This window comes from Panthera tigris, chromosome D2 (genome assembly GCF_018350195.1).
Source record: "Panthera tigris isolate Pti1 chromosome D2, P.tigris_Pti1_mat1.1, whole genome shotgun sequence".
NCBI classification, from domain to species: Eukaryota; Metazoa; Chordata; class Mammalia; order Carnivora; family Felidae; genus Panthera; species Panthera tigris.
Window position 1 is genome coordinate 48,602,676 of NC_056670.1, and position 22,005 is coordinate 48,624,680.

Sequence of the window (22,005 nt, forward strand, 5' to 3'; positions counted from 1 at the left end):
TCCTTGGAGCTGGAATGGCCCTTTGGTGTTCTTTTCCCTTGAGGTCAGAGCCTTGATACACTTCTCCTACTCAAGCAGTCACTGGATGCAGGCTGCCCACAGGAAGTGGGTAACCTTGGGCAAGCCAGAGGGCAATGCCCAAAAAGGGATTTAGCTGAGAAGTGTCAGCAGCCAACATGGAATGCCTCAATACTGGAAGGGGACCCGGGTGGCACACGACAGCATCTGCTACCCTCACAACCACACTGTGAGTTAAGGAAAACAAGTCGTTTTGCTACCTTTTTATAAGTGGGAGGTGGATCAAGCCTTACCACTATTTCCTTTTCCCAGCCCAGGGCTCTTTCCACTGAGGGAAAGGGAGAGGCTGAAGATTTTATAGTGCTCGAGACTTAATAAAAACAAATGAAGACCAGATGGTGGGAGGCTCCAATCCTAATCCAGTAGAATCTTTCAATCTGTCTCCCTGACTCCATTCTGGCCTAAAGAGGCCACAGAAGAGCCCACAGTCTTGCTAAAAGGCAATTGAATAGTTATGCTCTATTTAATAGAATCCAACATATAACAGCCAATATTTATAGAGCACTTGTATGTGTCATACCTTGTTCTAAGTGCTATGCGTGTAAGCATATATGTGTGTGTATGTATACATATTATATGTACTACATACATACCCATATATAAATAAATGCAAATATAAATGATACATTATACATATATACACACATATAAATATACGTACATATATTCACTTAACTCTAGAAGAACCCTCTGAGGAAGTTACTATGATTGGCCCATTACACATAAGGAAGCAGAATACAAAAACATTAATTTGCCCAACATTCCGGTAAGTCAAATGAACTTTTAGCCTCTAGTTCATTTATCCTTCCTATACATCATTTGAGCACTTGCAACTTGCCAGCTCTAGAGCTAGAGACTAGTCTTTGAGCGCCCCGTAAATGTGATCATCTTTCTGTGTACATAAATAACGTAAAGGTTCTACTTATGGGCTCTGTTAACCATGTGGGAGATCAGGGCGCTGTTTCAGCATGACTTTGCTCTCATGGATCACAGATACCATAACACCAGCATAATGACCACCCCCAGGTAAACCCCCTGGGGCTACAGAGCGTGGGTGGGCACAGGGACATGCTCTTCCATAGCAGGCCTGGGTGGAACTCGTGTGTAAGACAAAGAGTTAATTAGGTAGACTGTGTTCAGGAGGGAGAAAGATCAGCACAAACAGGAAGGCGCCAGGCTCTTTGCTTGATTTCCCTATGGCTCGTTTTTTCCCTCGGGTGACTGCATTCACAGCCCCGTCTCTTCTGTGACCTACGTACTGATGACCCCCAAACAAACCAGACCGCTGGTCCAGCCCAGACTACTATTCGGAATGTCAGAGCGAAAACACTGAACTGCCTGGTAAACTTCTCCACTTGAATGAACCAAAGAAATACGAATATCTCCAAAAATGATCTCACTATGTTTCTTTCCCCCCCAACCCACTTCTTTATGTTTTCAGTTCTGGTTATTGGTGCCATCATCTACCCACCCACCCCAATAAAAGCAAAGGATCATCCTAGATGTCATTCTCCAACATTTCCCCTTCTGTTGGCTAACAATCCCATTAACCTTCCAGCAGGAGCAGACCACATACAAAACAGTTGCCAATAAGTCCTATTGCCTGCCTTCAAGGCAATCTGACTACATCTCTGCCTGTTATGAATTTCCTTTATAAGTTATAAATCCTGGAAAACAATGCTTTCTCCAGTTTCATGTGCCAATGAGAGATAATATCAAAGACAAGGTCTCCAGATTCATAAATTGAATTAATAATGTAAAAACTTGCCAATAACTGAAGCAAAAATGGAATCTAGTAAATTACTCACGTGATGAGAACCAACTGAAGCACCTATTTAATCAGTACAGTCTCCTGGGATCTACCCCAGGTAAGGCTGCCAGATACAATGCAGGATGCCCAGTTAAATTTGAATTTTAGATAGGCAATGAATAATTTTTATTATATGTCCCATGTAATATTTGAGATATATATTTTTAAAATATTGTTTACTTGACATTTAATCTAGCTGAGCATCTTGTACTTTCATTTGCCAAGTCTGGCAAACCTAACAGGCCCACGGAATTAAGTCTTTCTAGGGCCCCTGGGATTGGCTTAATAATCTAAAATTTCAAACAAATCCTCATCTAATTCTAGTGATCAGTTCTGATCAGCGTGGGACCCTGGGGAGGGGTCCTTTTCCAAACCCTCTGCCAGAGCGGCACAGCCTCCCTCAGACTCGGGGGAACTCAGTACAACACACCGACAAGCATTGCCAAAGCTTCTTATGGGACCTAGATGCAGGCAAAGCTGCTTCAGTGATTGCTTTGTGGCTTTGGAAAGGGCCATGGTATGTCCAAATAAATCTTTTAAAAAAATGTTTATTGAAGTATGGTTGATACACAATGCTACATTAGTTTGGAGCGTAAACATAGTGATTGAACAAGTCTATTCATTATGTTGTGCTCACCACAACTGTAGCTACCTTGAGTCACCACACAACGCTATTACAATACCATTGACCATATTCCCCATGCTGTACCTTGTATTCCCATGACTTGTTCATTCCGTAACTGGAAGCCTGTATCTCCCACCCCCTTCACTTGTCTTGCCCACTCCCCCACACCCCTCCCCTATGACAAAAAAAATGTTTTTATTTTTGACTAAAAAAAATTTTTTTAACTGAAATTAAAAAAACTATGTTTATTTCCACTTTATCTGTTTTTCCGGCCTTACCCCCTTGGTAAACCACTTAAACTCTGTGATCCTCATTCACTTTTTTTTTTTTTTTCATTCAAGAGATGTTTATTGAGTGCCCTTTATGGGCAGGTCCCTGTGCCAGGCCCTGGGGGTTCAACAGTGAGTGAGGCAGGTGTGGTCCTGCACTCATAGAGAACCAAATGTGTAACAGACAAGCAACCAAAGATATGAATGTTGTGAATGAAATAAACAGGGCACTTCACTGGAGCATGATGTGGGCAGGAGCATCTGGACTTTATGATCCTAGAAGCTGTCTCTGAAAGGATGACATTTAAGCTGACATCTGCAGGATGAAGAGAAGCCGACCGCACAGTGAGGGAAGCCCATTCTAGACATCAGAACCAATGTAAGCCATTGGACCTGGGTGCATTAACCACGCCTTTTCTTTTCAGTATACTCTCACTTTGACATGTGAGTCCTTGCTGAACCTGAAGGGACTGCCTATGCCAAGTTTAGCCAATTCCTAGAGATAGTAAACAATTCAACTGTGAGTGGGTCTTTCATATGCAAACCAATCAGTGCAGAGCCCACACTCCCAATCACCTCCATTATGGAGTTCTCCTGCAACATTGCTGAATTCACTTACTGGTTTCTAAGAACTTTTTTGCACATTCTTTAGGATTTTCCATGTAGATAATCATGTCATCTGCAAATAGAGACAGTTTTATTTTTCCTTTCAGATCCGCAAGCCTTTTATATATTTTTCTTGCCTTACTGCCCTGGCTAGAACTTCTAGCATTTGTTGAATAAGAGTAATGAGAACAGACATCCTTGGGGTGCCTGGGTGGCTCAGTGGGTTAGGCAGCTGACTTCTGCTCAGGTCTTGACCTCACAGTTCGTGAGTTCAAGCCCCACATCAGGCTCTGTGCTGACAACTCAGGCCTGGACCCTGCTTCGGACTCTGTGTCTCCTTCTCTCTCTGCCCCTCCCCTGCTTGTACTCTTAGGCTGTCTCTCAAAAAAATGAATAGACATTAAAAAACTTAAGAAAAGAAAAAAAAAAAAAAAAGAACAGACATCCTTGTCTTTTTCCCGTCACAGAAAGAAAGCACCATGAAGTATAATGTTAACTATAGATTTTTTTTTTTTTATAAATGCTCTTTATCAAGTTGAGAAAGTCCCTCTCTATTCTTATTTTTTGGAGAGTTATTACCATTAATGGATATTAGATTTTGGCAAATACCTTTTCTGGCTTAACTGAGCTGATCATGTGATTTTTCTTCTTCTGTCTATTACTATGGTGAATTATACTGATTACATTGATTTTTTTTTTTTTTTTAATATTGAACCAGTGGTATATCCCTGGGATAAATCCTGCTTGGTCACAATGTATGATTCTTTTTATAAACTGCTGACTTTATTTGCTAATATTTTGTTCAATTTGTGTCTATATTCACAAGAGATATTAGTCTAAAGAGTTTTTTTCTTTCTTTCTTCCTTTCTTTCTTTTTTTCTTTCTTTCTTTCTTCCTTTCTTTTTCTCTTTTTACTGTGTGTCTGGTTGTGGATATCAGAGTATTACTGGCTTCAAAGAAATAAATTGTAAAGTGTGTCCTCTTATATTTTCTGGAAGAGACTATGTAGAATTGCTATTAATTTACCTTTAAACATTTGATAGAGACATCTAGTAAAACCATCTGGGCTTGGACATTTCTTTGCTTAGCAGATTTTTTATTATACATTCAATCTTCTTAAAGTTATAGAGATAATTGCATGAACTATTTTGTTCTGGGCAAGTTGTGGAAGTTTGTGTTTTTTGAGGAATTGGTCCATTTAATCTAAATTGTCAAATTCATGTGTATGGAATTGCTTATGCTATTCTCATACCGGTGTCTGCCAGCCTGTGGTGACATGTGAGATTTCACTCCTAATGTTAGTCATTTGTGTGTCCGTTCTTTTTCTCTGTCAGTCTTTTTAGAGTGAGTGTTATCAATTTTAGTGATCTCTTCAAAGAAACAGCTTTTTATTTCATTCATTTTCTTTATTGTTTTTCTGTCTGCAATGTCATTAACTCTGTTCCTATCTTTATTTTTTCTTTCCCTCGCTTGCTTTCTGAAGTTTTCAAAGCTTAAGGTGGGAGCTTAGATTATTGATTTGTGACTTTTTTTTCTTTTTTTTTTAATTTTTTAATGTTTATTTATTTTTGAGAGAGAGAGAGACAGAGCATGAGCAGGGGAGGAGCAGAGAGAGAGGGAGACACAGAATCTGAAGCAGGCTCCAGGCTCTGAGCTGTCAGCACAGAGCCTGATGCGGGGCTTGAACTCACAAACTGTGACATCGTGACCTGAGCTGAAGTCAGACGCCTAACTGACTGAGCCACCCAGGCACCCCTAGAACTTTTCCTTTTTCTAATGCATTCATTTAGTGATATAAACTTCTCTCTCAGCAGTGCTGTGCCCCCATAAATTTTGACATGTTGTATTTTCATCTTCACTCAATGGACGTATGTTTTAAATTCTCTTGCGACTTTCTCTTTGACCCAAAAGATTTTTGCAAGTATGTTGTTGAGTTTCCAAGTGTTTATATATTTTTCTGTACTGATGTCTAGTTTGATTCCATTATGTCTAAGTATGTTTTCTGTGTGATTTCAATTCTTTTAAATGTATAGAGGCTTATATTCTGGTTAGATATATATTTTGATATATTATCTTGATATATATTTTGTAGGCCTTGAAAAGAATATGTATTCTGCTGTTGTTGGGTGGAATATTCTATAAGTGCCAATTATAGGTGATTGATGGAGTTGCTGAGTTCTTCCATATCCTTAACCAATTTTCTGTCTAGTTGTCCTAGTTATTAATGAGAGAAGGATGGGGCGCCTGGGTGGCTCAGTCGGTTAAGCGTCCGACTTCGGCTCAGGTCATGATCTCGCGGTCCGTGAGTTCGAGCCCCGCGTCAGGCTCTGGGCTGATGGCTCAGAGCCTGGAGCCTGTTTCGGATTCCGTGTCTCCCTCTCTCTCTGCCCCTCCCCCGTTCATGCTCTGTCTCTCTCTGTCTCAAAAATAAATAAACGTTAATGAGAGAAGGATGTTGAAGTCTCCAGCTATAATTGTGGCTTTGTCTATTTATCTATCAGCTGTTGCTTTACATATTTCACAGCTCTTTTAAGATTACCTTATCTTTTTGGGTTATTGACCCATCATCATTATACAATGTCCCTCTCTGTCACTGGTAATTTTCTTTGCTCTGAAATCTACTTTATCTGATATTAATATAGCCATCCCGGCTTTCTTTTAATATTTGTATGCCATAAACTTTTCTATTTTATTGCTTTTAACTGCCTATATAATTATGTTTGAAATGAAGTTAATTAATCATGAGAAAACTTCAGGCAAATGCAAGTAGAGACATTCTACCAAATAACTGGCCAGTATCCTTCAAAAGTGTCAAGGTCATGAAAGAGAAAGGAAAAACAGAAAAACTTACTTATGGAAGGAGACTAAGGAAACATGTTGACTGCAGGCGGTGTCCTGGATAGAATCCTGGAATGGAAATAGGACATCAGTGGAAAAACTGGTGAAATACTAATAAAGTCTGTAATTTAATTAATGATATTGTATCACTGTTAATCTCTTAGTTTTAATCATTGCGCTATGGCTCTTCAAGATGTCAATATTGGTGAAATCTGGGTATACAGGAGCTCTCCGATCTATTCTGGCAATTTTTCTGTAAGTCTAAAATTATTTCCAAATAAAAAAATTTTTTAAATCTCCACCCCCAAGCTCAGCCTCTCAGTCACCAGACTAAATGTCTGAAGACAAGCTCCACACTGCCCTTGTGTAGGATGCTGAATTACCTCAGCATTACCCCAGTAACTTGTGAATGTGTGTGCAGCTATGCATCAGCTGATGCCCCTTTGGATCTTTCCACTCCTCTGCCCTCCTACCCCCGCTTCAGTGGAGACCCACCACTCCTCCCCTTGCCTCCACCGTGGTACCTCCTGACATCACCCACCAGCCACGTGGGCATAGGTGAGAATGATCTATCTTGTGACCCAGGCTCTCGGAGATACTGGGGAACTATGACTCCGCATAGCTTTTTAAAAGGATAGGAGGAGAGAGGAATCAGTATTGCCGGAGTGGTTGTAATGGTTCATTTCGCGTGTCAACTTGACTGGACAAAAGGACGCCCAGATAGCTGGTAAAATGTTATCTCTTGGTATGTCTGTGAGGGTGTTTCAGAAAGAGATTACCATGTGAACTGGTGAACTGTGGGTGGGAATCATCCAATCCATTCCATTGAGAGCCTGAATGGAGCAAAAAGGTGCAGGAAGGAAGAATTTGCTCTCTCTGCTTGAGCTGAGACATCCATCTTCTCCTGCCCTTGGACATCAGTGCTCCTGGTTGCCAGGCTTTCAGATTCAGATGGGGACTTACCTCCTCAGCCTCCTCCCCTGAATTCACAGAATGAGTCACACCAGCAGCCTTCCTGGCTTGCCAGCTTGCAGACGGCAGACAGACTGTGGGACCTCTCTTGGCCCCCTTAGCCACATGAACCAGTTCCTGTAATAAATCTCATATGTGTGTATCCTATTGGTTCTGTTTCTCTGGAGAACCCTGATCATACAGTCGTCACACAGTGATCATTCTTAAAGGCAACCCTGATCCAGACTCCTCTTGGCTACAATGCCTCTGATGTTCCCTGCCTCTTAGAGTAATGCTCAAGAGCTGGGACTGACATTGACATCCCCGTACAAGCTGGCCCCAATGGATGTGCCTTAGAGATGGTAACTTTCCATGCCAGGTAACAGCCAGTTTGTCACTCTTCAACCCCATGGCTGAGATTCATCACCTGGGACCTCAGGACTTCTCCCTCACTTTTTTGCCTCCTAGGTCAGATGTCCCCTCCATTGCCCACTCCATCTTCTGCCCATGGAGTTCTGCCTCTGAAGACCCAGTTACACCACCCAGATCCCAGCCCATAGGAAGCACACACCTATTTTCCTATTCCTTAGTTCTTTTCTTCATTGTCTTAGCTGCAACCTGGAGCAACCAAAGAAAAGTCCTTCCTAACCACTTCCAGGCTTTCCCTCTAGGGGGTGAGGGGTAGATGGCAACTCGCTTTGAATTCTAGCCTCCTTACAAACCCATGCGGCAGCAAAGAATATCAACAGAGATGTCGCACATCCTGTCAGCAATGGCTAAATATAACTTAATTTTTACATATAAAATTTTAATTTAAAACTGATGAATCAGGAACCATTTCAGACATTCTCAGCTTCTCTGAAGATTCTGTTTCCTTTCCAAAACCCATCCCATCAGCTCAATTCAGCTCTGCGCTTTCTTCCCAGAACTCATGAAATCATTACACTTTCATTTTTTTTTTCATTGCCCCCCCCATTAGCCTCCCTCTTGGATTTTAAGATTTTTGTTTTCTTTTCACCGCCCACTGAAATAACTCCTCTGTCATGGTCAGACACATTGTTCTTTCCAGTATTACTAAATCATACTTCTATTTTCCCTTGTTTCCTCCATTTCCCCCTCCTCGTGCTCCCATTCTGATGCCACCTGTTTACTGACTTTGGATCTGCGGGCACTTTAGAGCCCTGGGGGGTCGCAGAGGAGACCTGCATGTTCCCCTCCACGGGTTTAGCTAGCAGGCTGCTTTTGGGGGCGGTTCAGACGCTGCCTGGTAGCCTTTCACAATGCGGTTTATTTGCCTGTTTGCTTGCTCTCGCGTTGCTTCATAGGGGTCCCTTGCCAACATACTTTAGAAGAGGATGCGTGGCTGAATGGCCTCTGTGTCACCCTCTCCACTCACCACTTGCTGGAAGGCCACTTTCGGTGTTCATCCCAAAATCCTCCCACATACCCCATTCCTTCCATGCCTTCTCCACCCTATCGATAGACAGGACTTCTCTCAGTCCTGTCAGGCCTGTTTAAGATTCAACTCTGTCTCTGTCCGACTTGACCCTATGTGATGACAACCATTTCCCCAAATGGACCAGTCAGACCTTCTGTGCAGATCTGGCACTCTCAAGCTTCCACGTCAACTTGGATGTGTGCCTTTTTAGCAAATGAAAGTGGTCTTAGGAACATTCTGCTATATTTGCCATGTCTCTCCAGATACAGAGTTTAGAGCCGATGATGTGCCCATCCTGGTGTCATGTACAGAACTGATCCCTGCTGTTCATGGACTAGTGATCTCTCCCAGGGCAGGGGGACAACCCCCATGCCCTGTGACATGGGCACGGATGCAGCCTGACCTCTGGACCGGGTACCAGCCCCATACCCTTCTACTTCCCAGGCAAGTAAAATCACCACTCTGAACAGCACCTTCATAATTTTTTCAAACAGGATGGCAGTGACTCCCATGGTCAATTCACAGGGCTCTAATGTGAATCCAATGAGATAACAAATGTTGGGGAAATATTGCTGCAAATACTCTATACGGATAAGATATCATTGTTTCCATTCTCCTAGTGTTGCTTCAGATAAGTGTGTTATCATTTGTCAAATTCTAGACCTTGATCTCAGGCTCCCTGAGTGACATAACCCTCTTCCACAAGGGATGCTTGCAGGCACTGAGGACACTTTAGCCAAGAGAGAGAATGAACCTCTTATCACCGTCAAATATCTCAAAACGTTTCACACAACAGGAGTTAGACATGTTCTAATTTCATGTTCTATATGTACAGGAGAATCAATTTCAGCTCAGCTACGAGGAGATTGGGTTCAGCTTAGATTAAGGGCACATTTATCACAGGGGGAATGAGTTACGTTGGATGGTGATTTCCACAATGAGCAATGCCCAGGCCAATTCTGCCTTTCCAGATGGCCTGCTATAAAAACAACCAATATCTATCAGGGCCGTATGCTTCTCAGAGTACTTCATAAATATTACTTCATTTAACCCCCACCACGCGCATGGTAGGTATTATAGTGCCATCTTGAGGCTGAGGATCAGAGAGGTTGAATAACTTCCCCCAAAGCTGCACAGCAGAGCAGGACTGGAACTCCTATCTGCCGAACTAGAAAACCCAGGCCTTCCCCCATCTTCCCCACATTCCTTGTGGATGTGCAGGGGGCATCTGCACTGGGAGCTGTTTAGGCCACTTTAAAGATGCCCCAGCAGTAAGCTTCGGGGCTCCTCACATCCCTTTTCCGTGCTGTGCTTTTAACTGTCACCTTTTCTTTGATTCTAGAACTTGTGCTTCAGATACTGAGAGTCACAATTGTTCAGAGGCGCCCAGAGCTGAGTACTCTCCTTGTCCTCTCTTAGGTCCAGGAAGTAAATCTATTTGCAGCCTGTTCTCCATCCTTCCATGCTCTTGTAAACCCTGGGAAGTACAAATTGTACAGCTCCTGAGGGGCATTCTCGTTCCCTGAGTAACATGGTTGTTGTGCTCTTTTTCTCTGAAAGGTCACGTTACTTCAACCTCTCTTCCCTTCCCAGTGAATGAAACCTTGAAGGCCGTGTCCCATGTCCTCGTCAGCCTGCCTGTCACTGGCACAGGAGAGGGAGCAATAATAGTCGTTTCAGGAACAGGAAGTAGGGACACGCGAGCCACCAAGCAATGTGTGCCAGATGCCATCTGTGTCCTATCTGGTTTAATGCTTCCCAAATTCCCATGTTGTTGCTGATGAAGAAAATGACACTTGAAAATCTGCGCAGGGACGTGTATAGCAGCTTTATTCAGAGTCGCCAAAATCTGGAAGTGACCAAGATGCCCTTCAGTGGGTGAATGGACGGATAAACGGTGGTACCTCCAGAGGACGGAATATTATTCAGCACCGAAATGACATGAGCTAGCAAGCCAGCAAAGGACATGAAGGAAACTTACATACATATTACTAAGTGAAAGAAGCCAATCTGAAAAGGGTGCACACCCTTTAGGATTCCAGCTATCCAACATTCTGGAAAAGGCAAAACTACAGATAGTAAGAGATCAGTGGTTGCCAGGGTTAGGGGAGAGGAAGGGATGAACAGGCACAGAAGATTTTTAGAGCAGCAAAGCTCTTCTGTGTGATACTATCACAGTGGATCCTGTCATTATACATCTGTCCAAACCCACAGAATGTGCAGCATCAGAATGTACGTTGTGGGCTCTGAGTGGCTGTGATGTATCAGTCTAGGTTCATCGCTTGTAGCAAAAGTAGCACCTGTGGTAGGGATGTCTACAGCAGGGGAGGCTATTCATGTGGCGCGGGGGGAGAGGGAGGCCGTGGACACATGGGAAATCTCTGTACTTCCCTCTCAGTTTTGCTGTCAACCTAAAACTGCTCTAAAAAATTAAATCTATTTTTTTTTTTAATAAAGTGTCACTTGGAGAGGTTAGGTAACCTTATGTGGCTTGCCCAAAGTCTCATGCCAGTGACTGGCAGCGTTATGATCTGGAGTCCTGTCGTTTCTGGCTCCCCCACCCATTTTCTCATGAGTCCATGAAAACAAAGTGGTCCCTCCTCATCAAAATAAAAAGCTTCTGCACAGCGAAGGAAGCAATCAGCAAAACTAAAAGGCAACCGACGGAATGGGAGAAGATATTTGCAAACGACATAACAGATAAAGGGTTAGTATCCAAAATCTGTAAAGAACTTATCAAACTCAACACCCAAAAAACAAATAATCCAGTGAAGAAATCGGCAAAAGACATGAATAGACGCTTTTCCAAAGAAGACATCCAGATGACCAACTGACACATGAAAAGATGCTCAACGTCACTCCTCATCAGGGAAATACAAATCAAAACCACAATGAGATGCCATCTCACACCTGTCAGAATGGCCAACATTAACAACTCAGGCAACAGCAGATGTTGGTGAGGATGTGGAGAGAGAGGACCTCTTTTGCACTGCTGGTGGGACTGCAAGCTGGTGCAGCCACTCTGGAAAACACTATGGAGGTTCCTCAAAAAATTAAAAATAGAACTACCCTACGACACTACTAGGTATTTATCCAAGGGATACAGGTATGCTGTTTTGAAGGGGCACATGCACCCCAATGTTTAAAGCAGCACTACTGAAAACAGCCAAAGTATGGAAAGAGCCCAAATGTCCATCAATGGATGAATGGATAAAGATGTGGTACATATATACAATGGAGTATTACTCGGCAATCAAAAAGAATGCAATCTTGCCATTCACAACTACGTGGGTGGAACTGGAGGGTATTATGCTAAGCGAAATAAGTCAGTCAGAGAAAGACAAATATCATATGACTTTGCTCATATGAGGACTTTAAGACACAGAACAGATGAACACAAGGGAAGGGAAGCAAAAAAGAATATAAAAACAGGGAGGGGGACAAAACAGAAGAGACTCTTAAATATAGAGAACAAACAGAGGGTTGCTGGAGGGGTTGTGGAAGGGGAGGGGAGGATGGGCTCAATGGGTAAGGGGCACTAAGGAATCTACTCCTGAAATCATTGTTGCACTATATGCTAACTAACTTGGGTGTAAATTTAAAAAATAAAATTAAAATTAAAAAAATAAAAAGAAAACAAAACAAAGTGGTCCCTGACTTAGCTTTGCCTTCGAGCACTGGCCTTGCATGGCCTCCTGCACCACAAGCAGTTCCTCTGTGTGGACAGCAAGAGGTGATGGCCCTCAGTGTGCCCATATGACAGGCCAGAAGGGACTAGCCCAGCCCCAAATGCAGAACGAAGGTAGCACTGGAGGCTGCCGCCTTTCTGTCTGCTGGTGACGTAAAAATTAAAACAGGTCCCTTCCATATGTTCAGGAATAAAGTTAGGAAGATTCAGGTCCAGGCCAGAGCCAGACTAGGCCTGACTTGGTGCGAAGGAACCCTCTTAGTGACCATATCAGGGGGGCGTCCCAGAGCAAGTGGAAGCAAGGACTGGAGCTGAGTGAGGTCAGACTCAGAAAAATGAGGGTGTCTACACAATGGAATCGGCAGATTTTATGCACAGGACAATTTCTTCGTAATCAGGACAATTTTATCCATCGCCTCTTAAGGGTAAGACATGGTTTCTTTGTACCAGTGGAGGAAATTCTCCTCAGAAACCTGGTGCTTGCTGGGGAAACTATTAAGTATTCTGGGTGAGTATAATACTGATTTCAAACAACTGTAGCTGAAGTCATCAACAAGCACAATGGTCATTGTACATACAAGAATCGGGGCCATATTTTACCTCTAGGTAAAAACTATTTTTAAGGTGTTTCGTAAATCACTGGCAAGGTCAACCATACTCAACATTCCAGAACACACAGGGGAAATCTCCGTGGGCGTGCCCAGACCTCTAGGCTACAGCCATTCATTGTTCCGACGCTTCCTGCGCCCTGTACAGAGCTGTCCCGTCGTCAGCAAGTCTGCAAGGCCTGCCTGTGACAGGGTCTGTGGGAGGAGGCAGGCCCACCGCGCCGGCCCCACAGGTACTGACGGCACCGAAGTGTGCACACCGTCAGGCTCACCCCCAACAAGCCTGCTGTGTTCCCGCAGAAATGAGAGCCAAAGCAGCCCACAGGGTCATGGTGAGCATAAAGTACTAAACACAGAGCACTTTGCGCCTAACCTGTCATAAGGTCAGTGCTCAGCAGTGGTCAGGAATAGGGTCACTACTCCCATCACCAGGCCCCAGTGCATTAAGCAGTATCTTCCTGATGCTTGATATAGTTCACAAATAAATGAGTGCATACATGGAAATGAAACACAAATGAGTGAAGAACTCCCCATTTTTGTAATGAGGATATTAAGAGTCAGAAAAACTATGTTATGCAGCCTCCCTGAAACAGAGTTGGCCAAGGAGATATAAGTGGATGTTGTGAGTGGAACTTTCAGGAAAGCAGGTTAGCGGGGAGACTGACAAGTAGCACGAGTCTGTCTCTCCTCTCTCTCGGTGTGAGGATGGAGATGTGATGGCTGGAGTTTCAGCAGCCACTACAGGCTCTGAGTTGACCTTGAAGAAGTTGCAAGCTAAGGGTAGCAAGACTTAGAAAGAAGATACCTGTGTCCCTGATATCTGTGGGGCCACCATATTGTTCCTGGACACGCATCTCACCTTTCACATGGCAGAGGGGAAATACCCTTCTATCTGATTCCAGATATTACTATGTTTGGTTTCTGTTACTAGAAGCCAAATACATTTCTAACTGAAAATGTTCTGTGACCTGGCCATCTCTGGATTTCGCTCCTCCCAAATGCCTGTCCCTTCTCAGCTTCCTTTGCTGGGCTCTATTGTTCTTCCTTCTCTAAACACTGGATTAATGTAGGGCTCAGGCCCACGCCCTCCTCAAATCCCACAGCTTAAAATACCAAGCTAGTGATATCCAAAGTGACATTAGTAGCTCAGACCTCTCTCCCCCAGACTCCTATCCAACTGCCCAGTTAGCATCTCCAAATTAGCATGCCCCAAAGAGAAACTTAATATTCCTCTGCCCTCACAAACAGATTTCTCTCCTCACTCCCCCATCTCAGAACATGGCCCCACAGCTGCTCAGTCCAAAAGGCTGAAAAAGTTATGAATTCCTGTCTCTCCTTCGAGCCCAAAGCGAGGTTTGTCACTTCAGAGCATAACCCACATCAGCCCACATTTCCCCATCCCCTGATCAACCAATCCCCTGCCCTGGGCTCCCCGAATCTGTGCAGGCCCTTGCAGCCTGCCCTGCAAATGGTGCCAGAGTGCGACTGTTCTTAGCAGACTCCCCTTCAACAATGTCCTGTGGCTGTAAGAATACAATCCCATGCACCGCACTTTGGCACCCAGGGCCCTATGATCGGCCCTCACCTTGCCCCTCTCCACCACCTTCCAGCTGCACTGGCTTCCACCTCTCTCCCTCCAGGAAGTGCCGGCCTCATTCCCCACTCAGGGCCTCTGCACTCACTGTCCCGGCTACCAAAAGTCCCTCCCCAGGATCATGCTGGGAATGGTACCTTTGACTCTCACCCTACAGCTCAAATATCACCTCCTTGAGGTCTCGACCACTGCCATCCAGGAGCCTTCCTGTGGCTCCACTCCTCTCCATCAGTTTACCTTGTGCTATTTTCTTTGTGACTTCATTATTATCTGAAAATGGTCCTATCGATGCCTTTGTTTTCTAGTGCATTATTTAGAATGTGTACCTCATAAAAGCAGGAATTCTATTTGTCTTCATCCTGGCTTCTAAACTGTGCCCGCCCAGAGAGACTTCTCAGTCTGCCGGCTTCCACCAGAATTCAAGAGCCATGCCATTGTTATCAAGTGATACTGTTTATTTACTCGGTATCTTTAGCCTTCCTTCTGATCTCCCGCTCTTCCATTCAAACTGATAACATGCAGACATGTACCAATTGACCTCTCCATCCTGGAGTTCTTAATGTTTGATTCTGCTTTCAGTTCGAATAGTAGAAGGTTTAGCATACTTTCAGGGCCTTTGCATATAAAAATGGTTTTGCCTTAATATATAAAAGTCAAATTAGGGGTAATAAACACAATTTCTCTGAAAACTTAGAAGTTGCCCCATTGTCTTCCAAAACTTACTGCTGTGAATGAATAATCGTACATTATCCTGATGGGTGTTTTGCTCCTTCCGGAGCAACATGTGTGCTCAGATTAGATACTTTTATACCTACTTTTAAATGATTAGGGGTGCCTGGGTGGCTCAGTCGGTTGAGCATCCAATTTCAGCTCAGGTCATGATCCCACCACTCAGTGAGTGCAAGCCCCACCCCACCCCCACCGCCATCCATCGGGCTCTGTGTTGACAGCTCAGAGCCTGGAGCCTGCTTCAGATTCTGTCTCCAGCTCTCTCTGCCCCTCCCCCTGCTCGCATTCTGTCTCTCTCTCCTTCAAAAAAAAAAAAAAACATTTAAAAAAATGTTTTCAATCGCTGATTAGATTATGAGGATGTATCTACGTCTGGTTGGGTTTTGGTTTTTCATAGCAGATAATAAATATCATTATTTAAGTAAGTCTACAAATCAAGTATATTTTCCCAGGTCAGAGACGTTTTCAAACCTTGTATCTTTGGATATTGCTTCTTTCTGAATGTTTTTATTTCTTCCTCACAATAGCCACATTATTCAAAGATCGATTCTTTTATTAGGTTCGGTAACTATTCTATTTCTTCCTATTAGTTTCATCCCTTTGTCCTTTTTCAGTGAATTCTAGGAGAGCAATTTAAGTTTGCCCTCGACATTACAGCATTTTTCTGCTGGTTCAATCCCTCCTTTCACTGACACTGATAGACTTTAGCTCTGCTGTGATACGTAAGTGTCCCTGAATTCTTTTTCTAATCTGAATTCATATCTCAGCCTGTTGCTTTGTCTTCCTCCTGATCTCTTTCAATAACCTCACATATTCTTCAAGTTCACGAAGATCGTGAAATATTGATCTTTAAATTATTTTTTTATTTCCTCCTAACAATAAATAGTTCAAAAGTTGTGTTTTCAAATGTAGTCTGTGTATTCATTCAGTTGAGAGCTTTTCATTGGTTCTCCAGTGATTCTGCTCTTTTGGTATATTCATCCTCTGTAAAGATCTCCTTGACAATAGATATGCATCACAATTTTGCCATTTGTGTCCTTCTATGGATCCCCTGGTCCCCTGGAGAATGTTCCCTGCAGAGCTAAGTTGCTTCATGCCCCTGTCCCAATGTCTGTGGTTTGGTGGCTGGTACTCATTTCGGGGGCTAAGGATGGTCAGGTTCTCTGACGCACTTAGGGGCAATTTATGTCCTCACAAATAAGGAGAGGGGCTTGGTTTTCTTCCACCAGATACAGTACACAGAAGACATAATGATGCTCTTCCTCCCTCAGACTTGTCTGCAGCATTGATCTTTGGGCACCACACCTTTCAGGATTTGTTGTGACATGCTCAAGGCTCTCGCCTCATCTCCCCCAGACTGTAATGGGCAGGGAGGCAGGGATGGGGATGCTCTTCAATACTCTGCTGGGTTCACAGCTTCTTTAGATCTTGGGGGAGGGGGGACACCAAGGCCTCTTCTCACCTACCTCTGGCCAACTGAGCCGCTAACAATGAAAATGTCATCAATTGTGCTCCTGAAATCTGTCTCATTGTTGCTGAAGATAATAGAAATCCCTCCCAAGGCTAACAATTGTTGACAGTGTTCCTGTGGCTTTTTTTTTGTGTTGTTTTCTGGTGATTTTCTGTACTTTCATGTGTATTTTAAGGACAAGTTGGAAGAGAGACTAGTGGGGCTAAAATAGCCTCAGGCCACAGCTAGCCTCCTTTTCTTTGACTCTCCCATGACACAGAGCCCAGAAGCTGGCAAACAGTAGATTCTCAGTAAGGAAAGTAGAAAAACTTTAGTTTGGTCTGAGACATTTGGAACCAGAAGCCGACCTGGAACCAGCCTAAGATTTAGGTCAGGGGTCCGGATGTAATGGGTCACAAGAGGGGAAGTAGGCAGGAGACGAGTCCAGTGTGGACAGGAGGCTGCCCAGGAAGAGTCAGCTGAGGGGCTGGGGACTCCACGTGGAGCTGATACTGGGCCATCAAGGATTCTGAGGCCTTGCGTCTTTCTTCAGGAGAGTATTGGGAACGGCTGGGCTTGGGAATGCCATTGACCTGCGGTGTGGGCCTCAGGGCAGCAGGATGTAAGACCCAAACCGTGTAGCCAAGCCCTCCTGGCCCCTCTGCAACATCTCCGCATCTGAGGCTCCATCCCTGAGGGAGCTCCTCAGCATCCAGGGACTGAGGCTTCCATTCCCAGCAGGTGTTCCAGCCACCTGGTCCTGGTGCTTACCAAGTCTCCTCCTCCTTCCACCCCAAGACTTTCAGACTGGGGTCATGTGAACCCTAAGAGTCCTCTTCTCTGGGCCCCATGTCTTCACAAAACGTGACTTCTAGATGTGTGTGCCCAGGTCACCGCACACACACGCCCCACATGTGTCTACTGAGCACGGGCAAGCCAGCGAAGGCGCAGGGCAGTGTCTGGGGGTGGCCGTGGCAGGAGGGACGCAGGATTCTGAAAACCCTACCTGCCTCTGCTCAGTAAGGCTGGGGGCAGCAGGGCCAGAGGAAGGCGAGAATAAGTCTCTCCATTTCCTTGGCCCAGGTCACTAGGGAAAACAAGCAAGGAGAACTGAGGAGGGGCAGAAGAGCGACGATGCCATCAAAGCACCCTGGAACAGCCTCCTACTCTGAGAACCGAGCCAGCCCCCGGGTCCCACCACATGTGCCCAATCACTCCAACCTCCTCTGCCCTGGAGAATAAGTCCTTGGAAGAAAAACTGCCCCCACCCCACATTCTACTCCCGGAAAAAGGTGCGAGTGAACATGCCAGCCACCAAGGGTCGCCAGCTCTCCAGGACCCGAGCCTGCATGTGACAGTGACGGTCAGAGTTCAGAGGGTTCCCAAACCTGCTCCCGTCCCACCTCCTGTCACAGTCAGGACGGAGGGATTCTGCAAATGCTTTCAGGAAAGAATCATTCTTTCTTGGGGCATGTGCAATTGCAACTAGTTATTTTAGAGCACGTTCCACATACACATTAAAGGGAGGTTAAATATCGTGCCTAAAGCAACGAGGGAGACTTCTGGGAGCTCTGAGAATCCCCAGCTCAGTTAAGTGGGTGAAAGATGAGCATGTGGGGGGGAGGTAGAGGAGGCAGAGGGGGGTTTGCCTGCGAACGCACGCCTTCCAAGCTGATTTGTGTCCCACTCCTCTGACCTGTCCGTCCACATGCCACAGGCACACACCAGAAAAACACTGACATTGCAACTTCCCACGTTGTAAGACACCGCAGAAGCTCCAAGACAGAAGTTCAAAGCCATAATAAAAGAAAGCAAGAGAAGCCTCCCGCCTTACTTTTTTAAAACCATGGAATCGTCCCACCTATCAAAAGTATTTTTATCCGGGAGAAAAATGAGGGGAAAGAAACTTAATGTATGAATAGAGACAGAGAGGATTAGATAATGTCCCCGATAGTACTACCACTAGAAATATTGAACCTTAAGAAAGTCACTAACCCGCGTACACACATGGGCACAACCCTAGGCTTTGCACACGCGGCACCTTTCCAGTGACTGCTCAGGATTCTCTCCTTGCCACTCTCCAGTTACTCCAAAAGCAGCGTATTACTTTTCCCATTAGCACAGGGTACAGCCTGCACCTCTGCCTGCTGGACCACCCGTCGGGTGGTCTTTCCCCAGGCTTCTGTCAAAATCCCACCCAACCCGCAAGGACATCGTAAATTCCGTCTTCTCCAGAGAGCTAGGTCTGAGCCTTAGCTAGGAGGAGGATCCTCGAACCCCTGGTTTCCTGGCACATTTATACTTTCCCTTATGATCATCTGCATACACATCTTCCTTCCCTTAGAGACCCACCACCCCCCACCATCAACGGCAGCCACAGCCCCTCGACACTTCACACTATTCCTGGCACCTGGACACTCGAGAATTTTGAAGGTGGCTGAAGGTACGAGTGGTTTGCAAGCTCTCCCACTAACTGCATCGTCTGGTTTTGTGAATGTGTCACGGCACAGGGAACTGGCTTTCACGTTTTTATGATAAGGAGAGAAAGGAAAAGGAAAGACGAGGAAGGGGAAGGATAGAAAGAGAGGCTTTGGAGAAACAGGTTTATTGAACTCTTCCCTGGCAGCTCCTGGAATCCCGGAATTATTGAGGGAACAGTTTCCTGAAAGGATTGACCCTAAGTTCTTCCTCTTCTGAGTCATGTATCCTACAAAAATAGCTAGAAAAGCAACTGCTCCCTGGCTGAGAGCTTTATATATGTAGTCAGGCAGAACAGGGCATTGCTCACAATTCGTCCCTATTTATTGAGAAGAACTTCTTATTAAGCCCATGAAGGGTAAAAGCTGAGTGTCTGAGGTTTGGAAGGCGGGCTGGGCAGGGATGGGTGTGAGAAAGAAGGGCAGAGGGGAGAGCAGGCAAGCCTGAGGGGCCAGCCTCCAGCCCGTGACTCCACGCCCTCGGTACAAGAGTGCAGAAATCACGAGGTGCCTGCTACGTGTGGACTTGCAGAAACCAGTGGCAAATGGGCTTCCCTGCCTGTGAACTTGGCAGAGCAGAGAAGCCGTCAAGACGCGGGGCTGTGGCTGCAGAGGGCAGCCAGGCCCACAGATGCGGCCAGCTCTCTACTGCAGTCTGAGGAGTTGAGGTTTGGGCCGATTATATCAACATATCAACATTTTCAGGGGCGGTAGGCGTCTCAGCTTGGATTCCTTTACACATACACACGTAGGCTTAGCACGATGCCTAACTAAGCAGGTGCCCCTTAGTGTAAGCTCCAAGTGGCACTTTGGACCAAGAGGCTGTCACCAGGGCATAGCAGAAGCTGTTCTAGATGAGAGGGTGCCCTCCTCCACCCACTTTCTAATTCTTCCCACGCTTTACACATAACCAACTCGGGCCAGAGGCGGGGACTCTCCGGGGCCCGCTGTTCCAAGTGGAGACCACAGAGGCCCTGAATCATTGGCAGGTTTGGAATCTAGAGGTGCTGGGCTGGATGCACCCTCTCCCATAGGGGTCCCAGGCGCACGTGCTCACAGAGAGGGCTCTACGCCCATTGGTTTGGACCTCATGAGTCCAACTGGGAGATGATTAAAAGGGGGAGGGAAAGATGACACATTAAATAATGTAGAAAGCAGGGTCGTGTTTACTTTAAAGATGGAGAAAACAGTTTGCCAGTAAAACACAGTTCTCTGTTTCCCTCTAGAATTCTGTTATTAAAAATAATCTGCGATGAACCTCAGCACCTCTCTCACAAGACCTTCCAAAAGCTCTAGTAATAAAAATAATAAAGCATGTTCAAGAAGAGCAGAGTGCATTCCAGCCAGACAGCTGGACCACATTGCCTTCTGCACGGCTGGGGGGAGCAGGGAGGACGGCAGCTGGCAGATTCATAAATTAAGCACATTAAGGACAAAATTAGTAAATGTAAGTAAAGGAATGTTGTTTCCCCGGCCATTCGGACACACTCACACACGCCGTCTAAACATAAACATTAATTCGGCTCTTGCAACCTCTCTTACTTGTACGCACAAGCACCACGGACACACAAATGCAGACCCCGAAAAAGCACAGACGCAGAGACTCGCATACAGTCAATCCTGATTTGTGCGCACATGAGCACACTACGAAGACAACACAGGCGCCCACAGCCGGCAGTAAATGCGCTGGTGGCTCTCCGTGGCTGTCAGGCTTAACCTCTGGAGCAGAGTGTCACGGAGAGGGAGCGGGAGGGCCAGAGTCCCCGCAAAATCTCACAGAGATCTTTCCCGGCAGAGCCTTATACAGAATTCTCTGGCCCCAAGTAGCGAAACAGTAATGTCCGGGGTTCGTTGAGTGCCACAGAAAATGAGGCCCTGTGGGTTTGCTCCTCTCGTGGCCCCCAGCTCTGAGGCATGCTCGGTGCCCCAACACTACCTCAGGGTCTCTGTGGCGGGGGCAGACCCTGACCTCTTCCCCGAAAAGCGCGCGTCATTAAGATGTGCAGGGTGAGCCTCGAGCGGCCCAACCCTGTCCAGGGGGAGAAGCATTGTTTGGTAACTTCCAATGTCCCCCATTTTAAAGTCAATAATTTTACAAAATGCTCACTGAAAAAAACCAAATATTGGGATTTTGAGAATTACATTTTGTAACATGTGGTGGGCACGGGGTGCGTTTGTTTTCTCTCTCCGCCCCACAGCCCTACTCCTTCCCTGTTCCATAAGGACGCCTGCGTTCTTTGAGGAAGAGCCACGGAGGGTATGGGACCGAACTCTCCTCCTCAGGGCACAGGGGCCAGCGCCCCCAGTGAGTAGGGGACACCTGGCCTGGCCAATCCAAATCTTGCTCTGCAGTTTTTTGTTGGGACTTGGGAGAGAGACACTCCTTCCTCTAGATTTGCTAACGTGGATGACAGGAGCATGGTCATCTGTGGCCACGCCCTCCCCTCCCTGCTTCAGAAAGAGGGTAAGTCAGCACAAAGGTGGGGGGGGGGGGAGGCCTGACTTTGCCTGAGGGCAGCGAGCTCGAGTGAGTCCTGATTAACATAGATAAAGTCACATCTAGAAGACTCTATTAAACTCAAATCTTGTTATCACATTTCACGTGGACATTAAAACCCCTCAGATGGCAGCAGCTATGTCTGCTGGAGGTGAAATTGGGGATTTTCAGGCATTGGAGAAATTCTTTTGACAGGAGAAACCACACCAAAGGGCAGATGCTAAAAGGAGGGCTGGCTCCTGGGAGCCCCGAAATAGAATACAAAGTGCTTCTCCTGAACAGTGACAGTTGGTCCCTTCAGAGCTTGGCTAGTCATACCAACGAGGGCATCCAGCAGCCAGGTCACA

The 22,005-nt window shown here is 45.6% G+C and overlaps 1 long non-coding RNA gene across 1 annotated transcript; it reads right to left on the minus strand.

Annotated features, from left to right (window-relative positions):
* Nucleotides 1–3,446: 3,446 nt before the first annotated feature.
* On the minus strand, nucleotides 3,447–14,845 carry LOC122231727. The gene is made up of 3 exons (XR_006208965.1): nucleotides 14,643–14,845; nucleotides 6,240–6,295; nucleotides 3,447–3,461 (listed from the first exon to the last, which is right to left on the minus strand). It is a non-coding gene; the product is annotated as an uncharacterized LOC122231727 (long non-coding RNA).
* Nucleotides 14,846–22,005: the final 7,160 nt, after the last annotated feature.